Source organism: Corvus brachyrhynchos, unplaced genomic scaffold (genome assembly GCF_000691975.1).
Source record: "Corvus brachyrhynchos isolate BGI_N302 unplaced genomic scaffold, ASM69197v1 scaffold200, whole genome shotgun sequence".
Lineage (NCBI taxonomy): Eukaryota > Metazoa > Chordata > Aves > Passeriformes > Corvidae > Corvus > Corvus brachyrhynchos.
The window spans coordinates 5,272,729-5,277,672 of NW_008236184.1; the positions used below are offsets into that span (position 1 = coordinate 5,272,729).

The window sequence follows — 4,944 nt, forward strand, 5'->3', positions numbered from 1 at the left end:
ACAGCCCCGCCATTCCCGGGATGCTGCAGAACCTCTGGAAAAGCTGGGATTGGAATCGCAGATCCCGCTGCTTTTCCCGGCTGCATGGTAAAATTCCAGGGAATTGCCAGGTTCTCCTTCCCTTCGGGAATGTGGAACCACCATCGTTTCCAGGGAAAACCCTTTGGAACCACCGCTGTTTTCCAGGAAAAGCCCCTTGGGAATGCTGTGTTTTCCAGGAAAAACTCTTTGGGAACGCAGAACCGCCATGGTTTCCAGGGAAAATCCTTTGGGAATGCGGAACTGCTGTGTTTTCCAGGAAAAGCCCCTTGGGAATGCCACATTCTCCAGGAAAAACTCTTTGAGAATGCCGTGTTTTCCAGGAAAAGCTCCCTTGGGAATGCCATGTTTTCCAGGAAAAGCCCTTTGGAACCACCGCTGTTTTCCAGGAAAAGCCCCTTTGGGAATGCTGTGTTTTCCAGGAAAAGCTGGGATTCGCTGGGCTCTGGCCGTCCCTGCGCCCTCGCTTTCCCAACTGATGGAATTTTTATCCCGTTCTCCCACTTTTCCCCCTCTTTTCTTTTCCCCAGCAGCTTCTCCGAGGAAACATTTGGGACAATTCCCGGGATCAGGTGGGAAAATCCTGGTGGAAATTTCCCAGTTTGGGGGGAATTCCCGGATTTGGAATTCCCTGAATCCCAGGAAAAGCAGCTCCCGAACTCCGCCATTCCCGAGAAATCCCTGGCACCTCAAAGTCTGGGAAAGCCGCAGGAATTCCATTGGAATTGCAGGGCAGTCGAGGCCCGGCGGGATTTTCCCGGAGTTAATTCCGTGAACCCGGAATTCCCGATGCAAGCCGGGATCTCCATGGATTTCCCTTGGGAATTGTCAGAGCCGCGTTTGGCAAAGCGGGAGGAATGAAACCTGGGAATGCCGGGATTTTGGGAGCGGGAATTGGGGATAACCCAATCATTGGCATATTCCCAAATTTCCAGGGTTGATTGATTCCCAAAAAAAACCCCCGCAGGATTGTGGGAATGTTTGGAGGGATGGAAAAACGGGATGGATTTCATGGAATTCCACGGGAACGGACACTTCCGTTATCCCGGCAGTTTTTTCCGGGAATTCCAGCCCAGGCAGGAATTCCTCGCCGCTCTCGCGGGGCTCTGGAAGCGGGAGCCATTCCCTGGTTGCCGTCGGGCCAGCGGGAATGCTGGAATGGCATCCCAGGACACAAAGAGCAGCGGGAAAAGGGAATCCGGCAGCTTGGGAAGGGAAGGGAGGAGCAGGGAAATGCCGACGGATCCAAGGAATGACGGGGAAATGGAAGGAAGGGCTGCGGGATCATTCCGGATCAGCTTTTCCGGACTTTCATCCCAAAGTTTTCCTGGGATTCTGCGGGATTTCCTCATTCTCCGAGGAGCTTAATCCCTGGTTTTATGGGAAACCACCCCCCCATTCCCAAGTTCTCCTCAAATTCCACAGGATTTGCTCATCCTGAGGAATCCAATCGCTGGTTTTTACAGGAATCTCCCTTCATTCCCAAGTTTTCCCTGGATTCCGCATTTTCTGAGGAATTCAACCCCTTTCCATCCCTGATTTTTACAGGAACCACCCTCAAGTCCCAAATTTTCCTGGGATTCCACAGGATCTCCTCATTCTCAGAGGAATTCCATCCCTGATTTTCACAGGAAACCACCTCCCATTCCCAAGTTTTCCTTGGATTCCGCGGGATTTGCTCGCCCTCAGGAATTCCAGCAGCTCTTCCCGCAGCAGGAGCCTCTGGAAAACCCCACGGAAGCAGCTCCTGCTCCAGGAAATCCCATGGGATTTGTCCCTGGAAAAGGGCAGGAATGGGCAAACATTCCCAAAAGGAACAACCTGGAGTGAAAACTCTTGGAAAAACAGGAAACCAACCTCTGGATTCATCACAATGTGCTGGGATTGGAGCAGAATTCCCAAATTTTCTGTTTCCTTGGAATCCTGCCGGTATTTTTGGGAACAGCTCCATCAATCCTGCAAAGCTTCCTCAAGGAAATCCCTTGAACACCCGGAATTCCGCCATTCCCGTTCCCAGTTTTCCCATTTTCCTTTTGTATCCTTCCATTTCCTGCAAGTTTTTAGCCCCAAAAATCCCCTTTTCCCCCCAATTTCCCAAGGAATTTTCTCAGGAATTTTCCAAGCATCCCTGAAGGGGTTTTTTTCCCCACTTTTTTCTCATCCCCCTCCTGGATTTCCAACAGCAAAAATCCCCCCAAAATCCAGGATTTCCCAGCTTTGATTTTAACTCCCGAGTCATTCCAGCTTTTCCATGCTTTACACCCATTTTTCCCTAAATTCCGAAGGTTTATCCCAGAATTCCTTGGATTTTTCATTATTCCCGATTTTTTTTTTTGGGGGGGGGGAGGGGATTTGACCGAGTTCTCCCATCGCTCCAGGCCAAGGGAAGCAGGAAAACCATGGAATATTCCACTAGAAAACTGGGAATATCCCAATTATCCACCAGGAATTTTTACCAGGACGAAAGAAAATAGAATTTAAAACAAACCAAAAAAACGGGAATAACGTTTTCCACTCAATTTTAGGGAATTTTGGGGGGGGATTTGGAGCCATCCTGGGATTTTTTCCCTCATTTTTTAACTTCAAATCAGCTTTTCCTCGTTTTATTATGGGATTTTCCCCATTTTTTCCCCGGAATGCTGCAAAAATTCCGATTTTAAGGAGCTGAACCACAAATTGGGGTGGTCAGGAAATTCCTATGGAATCCCAAGGCTCTTTTCCATAGGAATTCCTGGATCCCAGGGATTGATTTGATCCCAAACTCCCCTCAGGGAGCTCTGCTGGGAATGCTGAGGGTGGGAAAAGCGGGAATTTTTTCCCGTTGGCATTCCCAGCTCCGCAGGCAGAGCAGGGAGCTGCTCCCAGGGAAAAGAAGGAATTCTTTGTGTGGGAAAACAAAGGGACATTCTCTGGGATAACCAAACAACTCCCAGGGATTTTCCAAGGGGAATTCAGCGGGGTGGGAATGTGGGGCAGCAGGAGGATTCCCATGGAAGCTGGAGGGGGTGGAATCCCGGGAAAACAAAGGGAAAAACCTGAAATTCCCGTGGAAAACAAACAAGGAAAAATGCCACAAATTCCTGGTGAAAATAAACCGGGAAAATCCCACAAATTCCTGATAAAAACAAACAAGGAAAACTCTCAAATTCCTGTTAAAAATAACCAGGGAAAAAACCCCAGAAATTAAAAATTCCTGATTAAGAAAAAAAAGGGAAAACCCTCAAATTCCTGGTAAAAAAACCAATCCCACAAATTCCTAATTCCTGGTAAAAATAAACTGGGAAAATCCCATAAATTCCAAATTCCTGGTGAAAACAAACCAGGAAAAACCCTCCTATTCCTGTAAAGAAACAATCCCAGAAATTCCAAATTCCTGATAAAAATAAACCAGGAAAAATCCCAGAAATCCAATTCAAAATTCCTGTTCAAAACAATCCCCATGAAGTCCAAATTCCTGATAGAAAGAAACCAGGAAAAACCCTCAAATTCCTGGTAAAAACCAATCCCACAAATTCCTAATTCCGGATAAAAAAAACCGGGAAAATTCCACAAATTTAATTTAAAATTCCTGTTCAAAACAAACTCCAGAAATTCCAAGTTCCTGATAAAAACAAACAAGGAAAACTCTCGAATTCCTGTTAAAAATAAACCAGGAAAAAACTCCCCAAATTAAAAACTCCTGGTAAGAATAAACAAGGGAAAGCCTCAAATTCCTGGTAAAAAAACCAATCCCACAAATTCCAAATTCCTGGTGAAAACAAACCAGGAAAAACCCTCAAATTCCTGGTAAAAATAAACGGGGGGGGACCCAGAAAGTAAAAATTCCTGATTTAAAAAAAAAGGGGGAAACCCCCTCAAATTCCTGTAAAGAACCAATCCCACAAATTCCAAATTCCTCTCAAACCAACCAGGAAAAATCCCACAAATTCAATTCAAAATTCCTGATCAAAACAATCCCCATGAATTCCAAATTGCTGATCAAAAACAAGGAAAAAAAACCCAGAAATTAAAAATTCCTGATAGAAACAAACCAGGAAAAACGCTAAATTCCTGGTAAAAAACCAATCCCACAAATTCCTAATTCCTGGTAAAAATAAACTGGGAAAATCCCACAAATTCCTGTTAAAAATAAACAAGGAAAAATCCCACAAATTCCAAATTGCTGAAAACAAACCAGGAAAACCCCTCAAATTCCTGTAAAAAACCAATCCCACGAATTCCAAATTCCTCTGAAACCAACCAGGAAAAACCAATCTCACGAACGGAAAATTGTAGAAGGAAAAGCAAAAAAAAATTCTTTAAAATTTATTCCCAATTTATCATTCCTTTTCCTTTTTCATTCCCAAACTCCTGGAATAGGAACCATGGAAGGAGCAGCTTTAAACATGGAGTTTGGGCTTTAAACTCGGAAAAAATTCCCTCAGTCATTCAAAAAACCAGGAATTTTCTGCACCTTTCAGTACTCGAAACACAGATTTTCCTCAGGAGAAAACAAAGGAAAAAGCAGCTCTGGATCCCCAGAAATTCCTTTTCAATCACAGCTTATCCCAGCAAATTCTCTTCCAGGAGAAAAGTCCTTTTCCAAAGGTCTCCTCCCAGGCCAGGAGCACAAATTCCATCAAAAATTCCTGAAGATTCAGCCCAGGAGCCACCTCTGGTCGCACCTGGGAAGGAGAAGTTCAAAGAGAGCTGAAAGAAAATTCCGCTTCATTCCCAAATCCCAAGCGATTAGAAAAGTTTGGAATATTAATCACCAGTCGAGGATTTATCAGCCAATCCCAAAATTCCATCATAAACTCCTAAAACATCCCAAAAAGATGAACTTTTTGCAGAATATCACTTTTATTTTGCTTTCATCGGAATTTTTACCTGGAGCTGGATGCAGCTTTTCCTGTCCCATTCCCA

The 4,944-nt window shown here is 44.7% G+C and overlaps 1 long non-coding RNA gene across 1 annotated transcript in view; it reads right to left on the reverse strand.

The window, feature by feature from the left end:
• Positions 1-6: 6 nt before the first annotated feature.
• Positions 7-4,944, reverse strand: part of LOC108447696 — a 5,414-nt gene continuing 476 nt past the window's right edge. Inside the window, exons 2-4 of the long non-coding RNA XR_001863360.1 lie at positions 4,909-4,944; positions 1,897-4,703; positions 7-1,816 (exon numbers count right to left, since the gene is read on the reverse strand). The exon at positions 4,909-4,944 is cut by the window's right edge and continues 89 nt beyond it. This is a non-coding gene — a long non-coding RNA (uncharacterized LOC108447696). The remainder of the gene's footprint in view (positions 1,817-1,896; positions 4,704-4,908) is intronic.